The 17,608-nt window shown below is 42.2% G+C and overlaps 2 long non-coding RNA genes across 7 annotated transcripts in view; one reads left to right on the plus strand and one right to left on the minus strand.

Moving 5' to 3' along the window:
* On the minus strand, positions 1–11,816 carry LOC132538135 (uncharacterized). The gene is made up of 2 exons (XR_009549576.1): positions 11,693–11,816; positions 1–135 (listed from the first exon to the last, which is right to left on the minus strand). It is a non-coding gene; the product is annotated as an uncharacterized LOC132538135 (long non-coding RNA).
* LOC132538134 (uncharacterized) overlaps positions 11,774–17,608 on the plus strand; it is a 21,409-nt gene continuing 15,574 nt past the window's right edge. The window contains exons 1-2 of one of the 6 annotated variants that reach the window (XR_009549569.1): positions 12,188–12,309; positions 12,777–13,394. This is a non-coding gene — a long non-coding RNA (uncharacterized LOC132538134). The other 5 variants (XR_009549570.1, XR_009549571.1, XR_009549575.1 and 2 more) reach the window with 5 other exon arrangements.

The following is a 17,608-nucleotide window of genomic DNA, read 5'->3' on the forward strand; positions in this document are numbered from 1 at the left end:
AACAACAGAACAGGCGTTTTATTTAGTATGAATCTACTTTAACTAAGACTCTTCCCATGTCATTATATAAGACTGTATCTAGCTAGGAGAGTCTCATATTCTCCAATGTCCATGTCATGACTTGTGCTCAGATCCCTGGAAAACATAAAAGGGCAGGAATAAAACACTAACATTCAAAATCAGACTATTATTCACCATAATACATGTTTGACACAGTCTCTGCTAGTAACAATCAGGAGGAATGATTATGAAATGATGATAGGTAAAAACAGAGGGTGCTAGAGGGAACATGGCAGAAGGTTTTGATATATTCATTTATATATGGAAGAAACATCAATGGGAAACTTCTGAGTAAGCAGTTTTTAGTAAACCAGTGCAATTTGTTAAAGGATTTTAATTTTTGCTTGCAGAAATTGTTTTGAATAGAACATGGATCTCTTTCTCTTAACAAAATTTACTGTTATGATACACTCCTCTTTGGTTTCATTCATCATCCTCATTGAAAATTACTTGACACCATCTCAGTGATTACTTTGCTACTGCTCCAGTACCTGATAATCCCACCCTACTTCCCTGCTATGTAATTTTGGTATCTCCTTCTTTTGTAACAGTATTCTCCTCTGGATCTGAGATAACAGCATTTACTAGCACATTCTCCCTTTGATCTTATACTTTGAACTTGTTACCTCCTCTTAAACATATTTTCTAGCAAACAGCCTCAATCTCTGTACAAGCTTTGTGACCATTTAACTTTTTTCCCCCTCTTCTTAATTTGAGGTTCAAAGCACTATAAAAACAGGTCAAATCGGGAGTCGGGCGGTAGTGCACAGGGTTAAGCTCACGTGGTGCAAAGCGCAAGGACTGGCCATAAGGATCCCGGTTAGAGCCCCCGGCTCCCCACCTGTAGGGGAGCCCCTTCACAGGCAGTGAAGTGGGTCTGCACATGTCTATCTTTCTCTCTCCCTCTCTGTCTTCCCCTCCTCTCTCCATTTCTCTCTGTCCTATCCAACAATGATAACAACAACAATAATTACAACAACAATTAAAAAAAAAAACAAGGGCAACAAAAGTAAAAAATATTTTTAAAAAATTTTAAAAAGATTAAAAAAAGGTCAAATCTACCAAAGATTGGGCCAACTAATTGGGAGTGGTTATTTAATTATAAAAAAGAAAAAGAGAGAGAGAATGAGAGGGGGAACAACTTTGTTCTCTCTCAACTAAGGTTAAGAAAAATTCATTTCCCCCAAATTATTTAAAGGCTGTCAATGAAAAAAAATTCTCTAATCATATAGTGTATCAGATTTAAACCAAAATGTCCATCCCATCATGCTTACCATTACTAGTTTACACTCCCAAGGCATCAAGTTTTTAAAACTGGCAAGTGATGTTTCACTCTGTGAAATTATTAGAAGAGTTCTGGGTGACAGTAGAGATTCTTGACAGTTGCATTTCTCTATTTTTCTTCTTTCTGTGCCCCACCCATTTTGTTATCCTCTCAGATTTTAGGGGCTCAAATTTCAGAATATATGGCCCAAACATTACTTCTTTGTTTGGGTGGAGAAGTAGAAGTCCAGAGAAGGAACACACGTTTTTTGCTATCTCAAGGTTAGAAATAACACCTTCTGTTCCCCACAATGATCCTGGGTCCATACTCCCAGACAGATAAAGAATAGAGAAGCTAGAAAACACCTAGAATCACCAAAACAATCTTGAGGAAAAGAAATAGAAATGGAAGCATCACACTCCCAGATCTCAAACTATATTATAAGCCCATCATCATCAAAACAGTCTGGTACTGGAACAAAAATAGGCACACAGACCAGTGGAACAGAATTGAAAGCCCATAACTAAACCCCCACACCTATGGACATCCAATCTTTGATAAAGGGGACCCAAAATATTAAATGGAGAAAGGAAGCTCTCTTCTATAAATAGTGCTGGGAAAACTGGGAGGAAACATGCAGAAGAATTAAACTGAACCATTTTATCTCACCAGAAACAAAAATCAACTCCAAATGGATTAAGGACCTGGATGTTAGACCTAAAACTATCAAATACTTAGAGGAAAACATTGGTAAAACACTTTCCCATCTAAACCTCAAGGACATCTTTGATGATACAAACCCAATTGCAAGGAATACTAAAGAAGAAACAAATCAATGGGACTACATCAAATTGAAAAGCTTCTGCGCAGCCAAAGAAACTATTACACAAACAAAGAGACCCCCTCACAGATGGGAAAAGATTTTCACATGCCATACACCAGACAAGAGACAAATCACCAAAATATACAAAGATCTCACCAAACTTAGCAGTGAAAAAGCAAATGACTCCATCCAAAAATGGGCAGAGGATATGAACAGAACATTCACTACAGAAGAGATACAAAAGGTTAACAAACACATGAAAAATTGCTCCAGGTCACCGATTGTCAGAGAAATGCAAATAAAGACAACATTGAAATACCACTTCACCCATGTGAGAATGGCATACATCAGAAAGGACAGCAGCAACAAATGCTGGAGAGGTTGTGGGGACAAAGGAACCCTTCTGCACTGCTGGTGGGAATGTAAATTGGTTCAACCCCTGTGGATAGTAGTCTGGAGAACTCTCACAAGGCTAGACATGGACCTTTCATATGATCCAGTAATTCCTCTCCTAGGAATATATCCCAAAAGCTCTGTAATACCCAACCAAAAAGATAAGTGTACACCTATGTTCATAGCAGCAGAATTCATAATAGCTAAAACCTGGAAGCAAACCATATGCCCAACAACAGATGAGTGACTGAGAAAGCTGTGGTATATATACATAATGCAATACTATGCAGTCATTAAGAACAATGAACCCACCTTCTCTGACCCATCGTGGATGGAGATAGAAGGAATTATGTTAAGTGAGCTAAGTCAGAAAGATAATGACAAGTATGGGATGTTCCCACTCATAAACAGAAGTTGAGAAAGAAGAACAGAAAGGGAAACTCAAAGCAGGATTTGACTGAGTTTGGAGTAGGCCACCAAATTGAAAACCCTGGGTTCAGGGTAAGGGATAAGGGTGGATATTCTGCTTGATGGGAATAGAGGGAGGGGATAGGGGGAGGGGGGAGGATGGGATGGGACACAGTCTTTTGGTGGTGGGAATGGTGTTTATGTACACTCCTATTAATTTGTACTCAAATAAATCACTATTTCATTATTATGAGAGGGGAAAACTGATTGAATATCTCAAACTTTTTAATGCACAGACCATAGGCTGATGAGTCTCTGACATGTTGACCCTCTTAAAAGCTTAGACCAGGGAGAACAGAAGCAACCAGTGGCACAGCTATATACAAATAATGTCAAAGGATAAAAATTATGGTGATATTGTGTATGATACAACAAATCCTAACAGGGATATTTCCAAGTTAACCCAGTTACCAAATAATGTGATTATAGCAATAACTATCTATTGCCTTCTTAAACCCTAAGACAGCAGGAACCTTCCACTTCCTCTATAGAACCTATATTTCCCCCAGTCCTGGAACCTCCAGGGCGGGGCTCACTTTCCTGCAGGCTTCTCTCAATCCATCTGCGGATCCCAACCTAAGCAATGCAACGAGTACCACCTCAGCATGTTTCACTTCAGACTGTGTCCAGAGACGTCAGGCATGGAATGTCAACCCTTCAGCCTCATTACTCAGATGAGACCTTTCCTTTCATAGGATTCTCTAATTCCATTCCAAAAGGTTCACTTCCTAACAAAATCCCAAAACCTAGATTTAAACCAGGTCCCATAAGATAGAGCATATGTTCATATGTATCCTTAAATTAGGGCAAAATATATACCTGAAAACAAAAATACACAATAGTCTGTAGTGAGTCAGTATAAAGTTCATAATGAAATAGTGTCTACTTAGACTTAGATACCCTCCTCACCTATTTCCTATTATAGTTCCCTTACTCACTCCAAAGCTAACCTCATCAAAGCAAGGACTGCAAAAGCTGAATAAGGACAAGAGACTGGCATACTTTAATGATGACTCTTCAGTCACTATCAGGCCACCCCATCAGCTGGGGCCCTATCTGGGGAGTCCTAATATTCCCAAATAGACATGATGGGCTTAGACCTCGAATAAATCCCTCTCTCCATTGTTACCAGTCATCTCCATTAGGAACAACACAACACAGTCCTGGAACCTCAGGAACTTTGCTTGTATTTCTTTTTTTTAAATTATTTTATTAGTAATTTAATAATGATTAACATGATTGTAAGGAAACAGGGGTACAATTATGTATGGTTCCCACCACCAAATTTTCATGTCCCATCCCCTCCATTGGAAACTTCTCTATTCATTACCCCTCTAGGGTACAGGAGGTGGAAGGCCTAGCTTTCTTTATGGGGTGCAGGAGGTGGAAGGTCTAGCATTTATAATTGCTTCTCTGCTGGATGTGGACATTGGTGGGGTGATCCATATCCCTAACCTTTTTCTTTTTCTAGTTGGGTAGAGCTCTGGAGAGGTGAGACTTCAGGACACATTGGTGAGGTCATCTGCCCAAGGAAGTCAATATGGTATCATACTTTTGCTTAAATTTGTTGATGCTTCTCCACTTGATCTCCCTACCCTGTTATACTGCCTCTGCTGACCTCAGCTAAATCAGTACTATCATGCTACCATGCCACGTTTCATTTCAAACTGTAGTTAGAGATGTCAAGCCTGAGATGTCAACCTTCCAACTCTAATAATCTGGTGAGACCTTTCCTAATGTATGGGACTAACTAGTTCCATTTCAAATGGTGCAATCCCGAGCGAAGTTACAAATCCTAGACATAGATTAGGGCCTAGGGGACAGGGTACATATACACATGTATCCATAAGTTAGAGGAAACTATATACCCCAAAGTAATAGTGCTCAGTAGTTTGCTGTGATTAGACTTAGGTATAATAAGCCCAGCAAGTAAGAAGAAAAACCTAAAGAAGACACCATAAAGTGTCTAATTAGAAATTTATTCCTTAGGCCTAGACACCATCCTCTCCTCTTACTTCACTTTCCTCAACCACTTTATCTACTCAGTTAGCTACACAAAAGAAAGTAAGAGATGTCCACTTAACTCTCCTGACAGCAACAACATTAAGGTCACCCCTCCTTGATAATCTTTAGAAGAAATACTGTATAAAGTATATATATATCAACTAAAGAAGAATTATTGTCCCCTATGACAACCTCTATTATAATAATCAAACAAGTAAAACTTCAGGTTAACTTAGATCCCACTTAAACCATAGGTCTATTCCCTCCCCAGTTTGAGGCCAGATCCTATAAACCCAAAACTGATTTGCATACAACAAATGACAATAACAACAACTGGGAGGAAGTTAAATCTTGTCAGATAAAGAAAGGACTACAAAAGCTGGATAAGGGCAAGAGACTGGCTCACTTTAATGATGACCTTTTGATCAATACCAGGCCACACCATCATCTGGGGCTCTAGTCAGAGAGTCCTTGGATTCACACACAGATATGATGGGCCTAATCCTCTAACAGATCCATCTCTCCACCATCACAGGTCACTTCAATCAGGAACATCATCATAAGCCCTCTTGTGGGCCTTTCCACCACTGGGTCAGCCTTCTCTACCATTCAAAGAAGACTGGTCCTGAAATGAGTGCAGCTTAGAATGTTCTTAGCTGTGATCATGGACTGTGAGCTCAGACTGACAGGGACTCAGAGGTCACATAGGCTCCTGTGCTAAATATGAGTATATATGGACCCTAGGTCATATTGATGTGGTTTACAATGAATGGCAATTATAAACTTTCCTCATACTTGGAAGCTACTCTCTGCCCTAATAAAACTTTTTAGCCCTATTCTCAACTCTGACACCATCCTCCTAGACAATATTTTTAGTTCACCTGCATGCTAGCTATTAGGCTCAAGCAAAAATTAATAAAGTTACAGGCCCCTTGGAAAAAACCTAAAATAGACTTCCTAGTTTCTTTCCACTTGAAGACCTCTAATTTCATCAGCTCTATTCCTACCTTTGGGTTCCTGTTTCTTAAACAATCTGTCCTGCTTATCTTACCACCTTTCAGCCACCTACTTGCAGATGTTAGTATCATACCCTCCTAACTTCCCTGGGCAGATGACATCACTAATGTGTCTCAAAGTCTTACCTTTCCAAAGCTCTACCCAACTAGGAAAAGATAGAAACAGGATGGGGGTACAGATTGATCTGTCAATGCCCATGTACAGCAGAGAAGCAATTAAAGAAGATAGACCATCTTCTCGACCCCTTAAAGAATTTTGGTCCATACTCCCAGAAGGATAAAGAATAGAAAAGTTTCCAGTGGAGGGGATGGGACATAGAATTCTAGTGGTGGGAACTGTATGGAATTGTACCCCTGCTATCTTGTTAACCGTTATTAAATCACTAATATTTTTCCCATTTAAAAAATTTATTTATAAAATGGAAATATTGAAAAGACCATAGGATAAGAGGGGTACAATGCCACACAATTCCCACCACCAGAACTGTGTATCCAATCCCTTCCCTTGATACCTTCCCTACTCTTTATCCCTCTGCGAGCATGGACCCAGGGTCATTATGGGGTGCAGAAGGTGGAAGGTCTGGCTTCTGTAATTACTTCTCTGCTGAACATGGACATTAGCAGGTCTATCCATACTCCCAGCTTGTCTCTTTCTTTCCCTAGTGGGGCAGGGGTCTGGGGAGGTGGGACTCCAGGATGTATTGGTGAAGCTGTCTGTCTCCAGCTTTCATGAGAATAGAAGTCACCTAGAAATCTTACTCTCTGTGAATATTCTCATACCCTAATCTGGAGGATTCTGATCTGATAATTTTAGAGAGGCAACATGATTTTCTTTTCTTTTCTTTTAATATTTATTCCCTTTTGTTGTCCTTGCTGTTTCATTGTTGTAGTTATTATTGTGTCATTGTTATTGGATAAGACAGAGAGAAATGGAGAAAAGAGGGGAAGACAGAGAGGGGGAGAGAAAGATAGACACCTGCAGACCTGCTTTACCACCTGTGAAGGGACTCCCCTGCAAGTGGGGAGCCAGGGCTCGAACTGGGATCCTTATGCCTGTCCTTGTGCTTTGCGCCACATGCACTTAACCTGCTGCACTATAGCCCAACTCCTGTCAACACAGATTTCCAAGTAACCATTTGTATGTACTTTGCTACAGATAGTTTTTAGAATATATCTGGAATATAGTTGACATAGTCCAGATGTCTGGATGTCTATATGCTCTACCTGGTGAAAGTCAGAAAGATAAATATTTTATCCTTTAATCCTAACAGTTGTTACCTTGAATCACAGTAAGTATGATCCTGGATGAATGGTCTTTAATTGCCACTTCCTAGACAATACTATACTGGACTACATTAGAGTGTTTTATTTTACTTACTTATTTCTTTGACTAGAGCACTACTCAGTGTATGGTAGTACCAGGGACAAACTCAGACCCCTGAGTCTGTTGTATAAATGTCTTTGTTATATTCCGGGCCCTTCATTAGAGTGTGTACACTTGTGGCTTATTCATTCCACAGGCTGACTTTCCCCTCAATATCCCACTCAATATTATCTTAATACATTTTTGGAAATCTAAGTTTTCTTCACAAATCATGACACTGCTAAATTATGCTCTTTATATCAGTTAAAGCAAATGAGAATCATCAGAATAAAAGTTCTAAATTATCATTCATTAGTAAAACGTGTTTATTCAACAGACCACCACAGCAGGTAGCCCTGATTTAAACTTGCAACTGAGAATGCTCATTAGTGACATAGATATGACTAGAACTAGAAGATGTATAATGTCTCCTGGTACCCAGCTCTCCTGACTGCATCTAGCAGTCTTCTTGCTTTGTGGAAGTAGGTTTTCAGCTTTAGAGTGCATAAGTATCAATTACTTTATCTATAAAAATGTAGATTCCTGAACCTATAAAGATTCAGATTCAGAGGAATTTGGTATCCAAAGTCATAAACCTATCTTTTATCAAGACTTGTATTTAGTTAGAAAAACCCTGCAGTGACTTGGGAGGCTGTGCTATTTACTGGCTCTCACTGTTCTAGTTACTCTCTTCTCTTTGAGGTCTACAAGTACATAATACCTGATTTGGCTTTTAAAAATTATCTTTGCTTTTATGTATAACACTTACATGTGTACAGTCTTTTTAAAATGATGTCATTTTTCTCTGCAGTACTTTAATTCTTCTTATATTTTTGTTTTTTTCTTTTTGCTTTTTTCCCCTCATCATTCTTGTTCTAAATGATAAGTTGAGGTTCTTTAATTTGATGTTTGTGTTCAAGGACTCTTATTGCTATATCTGTCTACAAATGACCTGCATTTCTCTGATAACTAGAGCATGGTTTTTGCTCATATGTGCAATATTAAAAACTGAAACACATGAGATTATTAACAAGGAAAACAACAAAGAGTCAAACTGTTGCAAAGACTTTATGAAAACTATAGTTATTCTTGAGAGGGATAACGAAAGGCATATAAGTGTGGTGGAAGGTATGTGTGGTACTATACCCCTGCAATCTTATGATCTTATAAACCATTATTAAATCATAATAAGGTAACATAAAAATAAAAAAATATCTAGTCACAGATGCAAAAAGAAATAAGAACAAAACCTGCAAAGCTTTTCCCCTTCCCTAAGTAGATTCAAGATTCAACCTATCTGTCTCAATAGAAGACATGGAAACTCAGTAAGTTCCTTTTCCCCTAAATAATAGTATACGGGGTATAGTGGGTCCCCACCCAATTCCCCCCCCACACACACCGCTCCCTCTCTCTCTGTCTCAGATTTTTATTTCCTTATTAATGGGATGAATAGAAGGAGAGACTTGTGGTTCCATAGTGTAATGGTTAGCACTCTGGACTCTGAATAGGAGAGAAATTGAACCAGATATCACTCTGGTATATGTGCTACCAGAGACTGAACTCAGGACTTCATCTCTGAGAGCCCAAACTTTATCTACTGTACCACTTCCTGAATCACTAGTCTTTCTCTCTTATTTGGATTTCCTCTAACCTATAGTGGGTCTTCTGCCCGCAAGAGATATCTAAGAATATAGACAGAGAAAAAGAGAGAGAGAGAGAAAGAGAGATATTGAGATTATATGTAAGGTAATATATATCATTTAAGAGACTTTTTTTTTGTTTTATCTAGACAAGATACTATCTTGTTATTTTAAGTGGTCATGTGTGACGTAAACTTTGCCTATAGCAATGTAAATTCAGTCGCATGGTGCAAACTGAATCCGCTAGGATGGCCTGGAGTCTGGCTTTAGTACAGAGCAGGAGGTGAGAAGGAAGAGCACCTGGGAAGGAAACAATTATTATGAGATAGATGTAGGTTGGACTTTAGAAAGGAAAAAGAAGTTGGGGCCATAGAAAGATGCACTTGGGAGACAGGATCAATAGAAAAGAGTCAGGAAAGTTAAATGGATTGATGAAAGTTTATTCTAGGTAAAAACAGACTAGGATATAAAAAGCAAGAGAGAAATCAGATAGTCATCATTTTCTCCAATGACCCCTCCATGTCTGTAAATAACCTAGCTCCTTTTTTCCTAAATAAGATTTGCGTTGTTTGATCTATGGACTCCCCAATTTTCTGTGGAAATCTATCATGATGAGCCAGATACTATAGGAGAGAAACTTTGGCCACTCTCTTCCAACATCCCCATAACTCTAGTTAGCTTCCAAAGTTCTATACATTTTTATGTTTATTTTCTATCCTGTTTTTCCAACTAGAATGAAATATTCAGTAAAGTAGCAGTTATGGATTTGTTTATAGATATATGCTAAGTACCTGCAGTACATATTAGGCATCAGATACATACTTTTTCAGTTCATAGTGGTTTTCTGACAGCACTGCAAAATACTATAATGCCATGTAGATATTATTTATTTTACTTTTACACAATCCAGATTACTAGTTTTTCCTTCCCTTTGAAATAGAAAAATGATAAAAAGAGAAATAATGAAAACAAAGCTCCTACACTATTAATGATGCTTCCTATGAGAACCTAGGTGAATTAGTTATGACCTACCTAATCAGCATCTGTCCCACAGAGAGTTTCTTAAGACTTGAGTGCATGATATTATATATGGAATATTTCTGGGAAAATGTTTTCTGTTTCTATATCATCCTTACACGAAAGGAACTGAATAGATATTTACTAGAAATATGTGAACTGCTAGTGATATAGACTCAAGATATGTGTTAAAAGAGAAATTTGTTTGTAGGGGAGATGTCTTAGGGCCCTTTCAATAGAGTCTGGGAAACAGTATGCCAAGTGAGACTGATCTTGGGAAAAAATCATGATGACCAGAAAGAGTGCCTACTATCTGTGATTTGAATGTTTTCATGTACATCAGGCCCTGGAATGTCAGTAAATATTGATTTGCTCTGGAGCTGCAGTGGGAGACATTTGACCACAGTAGTATGTTGCATCATAGGAAGCAGGGAGACATTTACTGAATGACAGTGAATTTTCCTGGGGCATGGGGTGGGGTTGAGGGTTTTGGGGGCGGGGTCACTTAGTTTACACATATTCACAATTCTTTTTTTTGCTTCTGTTTCAAGTCCACTCAGGCTATTATCTTAAAATTTATTTATAAAAAGGAAACACTGACAAAACCATAGGATAAGAGGGGGTACAGGCTATCTTTTTTTTTAGAGCTTGATAATTGTGGAATAAGGTAATGAGAGTACAAATTTTATCAGAAACTGTTAGTGTGTTTTTTTGTTATAAGAATAGGTCATTAAAATAAATGTATATGTCCTTTAAAAATATTTGACTGTCTACCCAAATGCCTTAATATTCACATTATGCCATTTAATCTAGTATTTTATATAAAAGGCATTTAAGATTTCAACTAACACCCATTCTAGTGAAATAAAATGCTGCCTGCTCCTTTTTGTGTTCAGTTTCTGAGTGCTTGGGCAGTTGTTATTATGTGTACTGAAGGGAAATTGGATTCTTAAAGATACTGCTTAATCTTCTCTACTAAGCAGATGAGTAAAATGGTCATGAGAGGTGCCCATTAAAAAATTACATCTTGTGTTTAAAATTAATATTTAAAGAAGCAAAGAAGAAATGATGGGGAGGTTTTATTTTTATTTTTTATTAAGTGCTTCAAGTTAAGTCAAGAAAGAGTGAGTATTAAAAGTACTTATACAATAAAAAGAGGAAGCCCAGTATGAGGAAGTAGGCCCTCAATTTAAATAGGATCATTCTAAAAGGACACCATGAAATTTACTCTTAATCGTTCAGATTTTCTTCTTTGGGGAGGAAAAGGAAAAATACAGGGGCACAGAAACATAACAGCCTTACCTTGCAAAGCAGTTTTTTTTTTTAGGGTAATGTTATCTTTGCATATGTGTGTGAGAAATACAAGAGTTAAAGATCAAAATGAAAAACAAAAACGAAACTAGTAGTACTATCCTAGCATTAAAGGGCGGGCCTTCCCGTTTTATGTATTTTTTAATTAAAAGAAAAAAAAGGAAGGGGGTATTTGATTTGTCTTAAAAGTTGGTCCTTTCCCGCGAAATCTGAAACTAGAGACACAATCCATTCCGCAATTGGTCAAATACCTACTTTCAGAGCAATAATGCAATTAAAAAGGCTTTGGCCCGGAATTCCGAAGACTCATTTCCACCCCTCCCAGGGAGTCACCTGCTCTGGGGGAACCCCGGCCAGAAAGCTGGGTCGCGCCAGGTCAAATCTTGCACATCTCTTGTTTACTCCGCCCCGGGCAGGGAGGCGGCGCGGCCCGGGGTGGGGAGGCAGCCCTGGCCAGCGGCGCCCGGGGCGGGCGCAGGACTCAGCTGTTAGGTGTGACGGTCCTCAGTCCGCTGGAAGACCACCCGGAGGAAGCGCTTGTGGGCACAAGTCTGATTAGTTACTCTTTGCCTCACACTGCTGCAGCCTTCTGCGTACCTCCTCCCCCAAGGGTGCACAGGAGTCCATACTTGCAGGGTAAAGACCAAGAGTAAGTCCCAGTGTCTCCCGTGGGGGAGGAAGCCCAGGGCTCTAGCCCCCACCCCTCTCGCCTGGGATTTCCCGCTCCCTTCTTTCCCCGCCCAGATCCTGTCTTCTCAGCACAGGGTGTGATTTCACTCTTGTCCCCTCGGGGAGGGAAGCGCTCTGGCTAGAGGCGGCAGCTCGCCCCAGTTCTCAACACAACCCTCCAGGAAAGCCCAGCTGCTTCCCGCGCCGCAGCCTAAGCCTTTCTGAATACCCCGGCGAGGGCGGGCCGCGTCCCCAGAGCAGGGTGCACCCAGGGCGCCCTGGTAAGTGACTCCCCGCTAGGCAACTGGGGCCTTTCAAATGTGTGAAAAGTTACTGTTCCCCCCGGGGCTGGGAGAAACACCTTCGCAAAGCTTTTTGTAGCCAGAACCTACAGTCTGTTTTTCTTTTTCTAGACCGATAACATAACCATGACTTGAGTCAGTGGTGAATGAGAGGAAAGGGATCAGAGGCGCTTGGATAAAAATCATAATGACAATGTAATTATATAATTCCGTTTGTCTTGTAGTCAATGCACTAGGAAGATGGAGTGGGGGCGAGCACATTTCCTCATCTCTGAAGGAAATTCTCGGGCTCCAAGAAACGTCCAAGGGCTTTTATTCCCCCCCCCCTTTTTTTTTTTCTGAGTGACTAGCAGACTGGCTCTCCAGGGAGTTTCCTCGATTCGAGAGAGAGCTTGAGCGCTGCAATGATCTTCCCGCCCCGAGCAGCCGTGGCCTGGCCTGGCCAGGCCCTCCCGGGCACTTCCCTCCAGGGTCACCGGGCGCCGCACATCCTTCTCTCGACCGCCGGCTCCAGACTGGTTTTTCTGGTTCAGCCTCCCTCACAGGGACGCGCTGGGGGATCCGATGACGTCGCTGGCTGAGTCTCTCCCTCTTCCTCCCTCCTCCCCCACCCGCCCTCGCCGCGCACTCCTCCGAGTAACTTCTGTTCTGGGAGGCTCTGCCAGGAATAACCCGGTGCGTCCACAGACCCGGAGGGGAGGCGGCAGCTGCAGCTCCCGCAAGCTCAGTACTGCGGCCCCCGGGCCTCGCGGCTCCCCCCCCCCCGAGCCCGGCGGCCCCGGTCCCGCGCCCATCATCTCTCTACAGTACCAGAAAAATAAATAAAGGGCAGAGAAGCCTGGGCTGGCGGTCGGGATCTCTTCCCTCCCTCCGCGCCCGCCCTCCCTCTCCCTGTCCTTAAGGAAATGCTACCAGACACCCCCCACCAGACACGCTCAGCCTTGGCGAAGAGCGGCCGCCGCGGCAGCAAGAACAAGGGCACCAGGGGGTTTTCCTCCCCCTCCTCTTCTCTCTCTTCTTTCTCCTCCTCTCCGTCTTCCTCCTCCTCAGCGGTGACTTTCCAGGTGAGCGGCAGCAGCTGCTGCGAGGATCCCCCTTGCCCGCTCGATCGGGCTCGGACCGCCGCGTCGCACCATCCTCCAGCCCCTGTCACCCGGTGGCGACCGGGAGCTGACAGCCGCCCGAGGGGCTCGCAGGCGGGAGGCGGGTGGCTGGCTGGAGGCGGGCGGGAGGTGAGGGGGTGGAGAGCCGGCCAGCGGGGAGCAGCTGAGCGCTTTCTCTCAGCGCCGGGGGTGGGGGGGTATCCACAAAAAACATCTTCGGGGACTGTGGCTTAAGTCTTTGCCAAGTTGTGTCATGGACGTTGACGCTCCCAGGAACCCGGAGCAACTTGAAAGGTCCTGGCTCCTTTACAATATTCCGACACGTCTCGACTTTGGGTCCTGGGCTGCAGCCTTGGGGTGCGTGTCTGAGCGAACCTAGATTTGGGAGAGCAGAGCAGCGGGAATCTGGGTCCCCCGGTTGGGTAAGTGGCTTCGGCGCTGGGTTTTTTCTGCCTGCTTTTAGCCTTAGGAGCTTGTTTCACTTTATGCCGTAATCGCCGCCGCCGGACCCTGTCGCTGCTCCGGGGTGCGCGTCCCAGGCCCCTAGCCGGCTTCCCCCGGGTGAGGGTCGGAGGGGGCGGGGATGGGGAGACCTTGGGAGGGAGGGTCCTGCGCGTGGGGAAATGCGGGGAATACCCGGGCCGGCAGAGGATCTATGCAGATGAGGGGAGGCAGCTTTGCGTAATGTCCTGGGGGGAGGGGACCGCGCGGGAGCGCAGGAGGCAGGAATGTGCCTGGTTACTAATGAGGGACGTGCACCGGCGCGCACAGCCGAGCCACCTCTGCGGCTACCGCGGCCGCCGGCAGCCAGTCAGCAGGTAGCGGGGGAGGGGGCGGCGGGCCTTGGCCCCGGGCTGCGGGCGGGCAGGCGGGCGGCGAGAGGGCCGGGCCGCCGGCCTGCGGCCGAGCGAGCGCAGCCAAGGCTGTGGCTGGAGGCATTTCAGTCCCCCCTTTCTCCTCCAGAGCAAGGAAAGAAGGAGCGAAGAAAGAAAGGAGGAGAGGAAGGAGGAGACAGTCTCCATGGAAGGTTCAGGCGGAGGCGCCCTCGCCTTGCGGGTTCACCGGCGGCAGAACGGCTTCCTGAGCGCCGGGCCGGCCAAGGGCGCGTGGAGACGGGTGGGGGCGGTTTGCATTCGTGTTTGTGTGTCTGTCCGGCGACTGGGAAGGAACATGTGTGTTTGGGCTGTGCACTGGGGGGAGCTGGGTCTGCGCCTTTATGTCTGTTCCCTGAAGTGGGTGGAACGTTGGCCCGTTCCGGGAATGTTCCATGACGTGGTGCGGCCACAGGAAGGGGGTTAACGAGGGGCTCTCTGCCGCGGCGGCTCTGCCGGCTGCTATCAAAGCAGATGTGCTGCTGCTGCTCTTCCTCCTCCTCTCTCACCTCCCATCACCCCTACCCCCCCCCCGGCCCCCCGCCTTTCCATTCTGTGCGTCTGGTACTGGTTGGGGTGAGACCAGAAAACACTGCTCTGTTTATGTGTGTTTGTATGTTGGGGGGGATTGATGTGTGTGGTGTCTGTCGTATTCGGTGGGGAAAGACTCCAGATCAGCTTTGCCACCCCAGCTGTTCTCACAGATCGGTGCGCTTTATACTTGTGCCTCGCGTGTTCTGTCTCTCTTACATAACACAGTTAGTGCAGCAGAGGACGCGAGAAAATGCGACCCTTACCTGCAAATCCAAATTGGGAAAGGGACAGAAGGTTAGGAAGTGGTCCCTTGGTGCTGTCCTTCAGGGACGTGAATCCCAATGGGGAAAAGGAAGGGAAGAAAGGTCTTTCTCAAGTGGCTCCTCCCCTCTCTGAATTGAAAGCGTTTAACTATAAAGGATTGCTGGAACTAGTCCTCCCTAATGGGAAAGCTTTTACTTGCTATGCGGAGGTAAAGTGGTTATTTTAACTCGGGGAGTGCAGAGGAGTGAAAGTCCTTCATAAAACTCTTGGAAAGACTGGCAATAATGTGTTCTGGGTAGAGGGCAGTGGCTTTGAAGAAACTGGGGACCAGAGGAATTCCCTGGTAATAGGTTTCACTGGAGGCCTTAGGACACCTGTAATGGTTTAGAATTCACACAGGAAACTGTGTTTGCAACTGACGTTGCAGAAGTCTTATTCTCTGCACAGTTGCTTAGTCCTAAAATGAACACGATAGACTTGTTTCCGGTACTTTCATTATAATGGAAAATTTGAACTGATTTTCCTCCTTCCTTTTTTGACATTTTAAAAATAACTTAGTTTACTTCCAAATAAATATTGGAAATTCCTTAATCATAAGAGAACAGTGTTTTCTTCTTGTATACTTAGAGCCCCAGTCAAGAGCTATTGATTTTTCTCTTTGGTACAGTTGTTTCTTTTGCAGTGCATAATCAAGCCCAGAAGTTACTTGAAATATTAATAAGATCCATTTAAATTAAATTTGCAATGATCTGTCCTCCCAGTAAAAAGGTAATTTAATTTTATTATAAACATTTCCTTCAGTGGTATTGTAATATTTGCCCTTGAGTTATTTAAAAATATTTTATCATACATGTTTATGGATATATGTTATATAACATAAATGTATTTGATTTTACAAGTATTGAGGGTTTTTTTTTTCACCTTATGAAAATCTCAAAGGAAAATTTTAGCCAAGTAGGTTCTGTAAGAGTAGACTGAGTTTGATTTTTAGGGTGTAGACCAACTAGCTTATCAAGACAGCAGTGCACTCCACCTGATCAGGTAAACATTGCACCAGGTGAGTTACCTCACAGGCCTAATATCCTCCTTTTGAATGAAGTGGATATCCTTTTCATTACTAAGAGGAAATTACTGTGGGATGATAGGATGTCTTGAACTAGTGAGAACTGCATTATTACTTTGAGGTGAATGGGATTTACCAGCATCCACTAATGATAGTGTGCATCAAACTGTTGTGATCTCTTTTGACTACTAGGTTTTTAAAATGCAGTATATTTCTTATATACAGAAAAATGTTATCATAGCAACTCTGAAATTGTCTTGATTTAACTGCTTGGAATGTCAATCAGGCATAAAGCAAAATTGTAGGATTTATATTTTTGCTGTGGTGATTGTATTTCCTGTGGCTGACTTTATTAGAGATTGGCTATATTTATAAGAAGATAATTGTGACTAAACTGATGTGAGATTGATATGGAGACAGTTTTGGGAGTGATAGCATATTAATTATATTACAAATTTAAAATCAAACTATTTTCTTAAACTGGTGAAATCATGTGGAAATCTTTGAGAAAACATTTAAAAGAGGTAAAATATTTCTATATTTCTATTAAGCATAGAATGTGAAAGTGGACTTACTATGTGTGTATTATAACATTGTGAAAGCATGCTATTTGACTGCACTGAAAGATTAGCCAGCAGAATCTTTTGATTGATCAGGCTCCTTTTATGAGATTTGTTTACAAACTCATGTTACTATGAAGACAAAACATAAGACAACAGTATGCAAACATTCCTTGTGGAATAATGGTGCATGTATCTGCTTGAACTTTGGCATTTTGTCACTGTTCAGAAGTCAAGATTGAATCTTGCACTGATTCAACTTTAAAAAAAAAAAGAAGATTCTGAATTTACCAAGTTAGTTTTTTAAAGCAGCATTTATTTTACCAACAACAGCAACAAATATAAAAAGTACTTCACTGTGCAGATTCTAGATTTTGAGTTATCATCTGTTATCAGCTGCAATTAATCTCAGTCTTAAATTAGAAAAAGCAGGTAGTTGGAATATTTAATGTAAAGTGTGAGCCATTAGATTGTATAATCACTTAATACCAGATATGTTAACTATTATAATAAAGGAAAAGTTGCTGAGACTAATTGCATGGATGGCTGTAGATCAGTGTTAATCACTTACATATTTAATAAGAGACACTATCTTCATATTTTGGTTTATAGTCAGCATTAGCGGAATGCCTCTGTTGGTCTGTGCAGTAATCCTGCAGGTGGAGAAATAGTTCACAACTTAAGTATCCATTTTAATATTCCAAAGATATTTCTCTGGTTTAATGAATTTATGTATGATATCATCATGAACACACATTTTGACTAAACTAAGGTCATATTTTGGCTAAATCATGTAAGTATTGCAAGTTTTAGAGTGGCAATATAGACAGGAGCAGAGGAAATTTGATACTCAATTCTCTGAACTTCAGCTTGCATAAGAAA

The sequence above is a fragment of the Erinaceus europaeus genome, chromosome 4 (assembly GCF_950295315.1).
Source record: "Erinaceus europaeus chromosome 4, mEriEur2.1, whole genome shotgun sequence".
NCBI lineage: Eukaryota > Metazoa > Chordata > Mammalia > Eulipotyphla > Erinaceidae > Erinaceus > Erinaceus europaeus.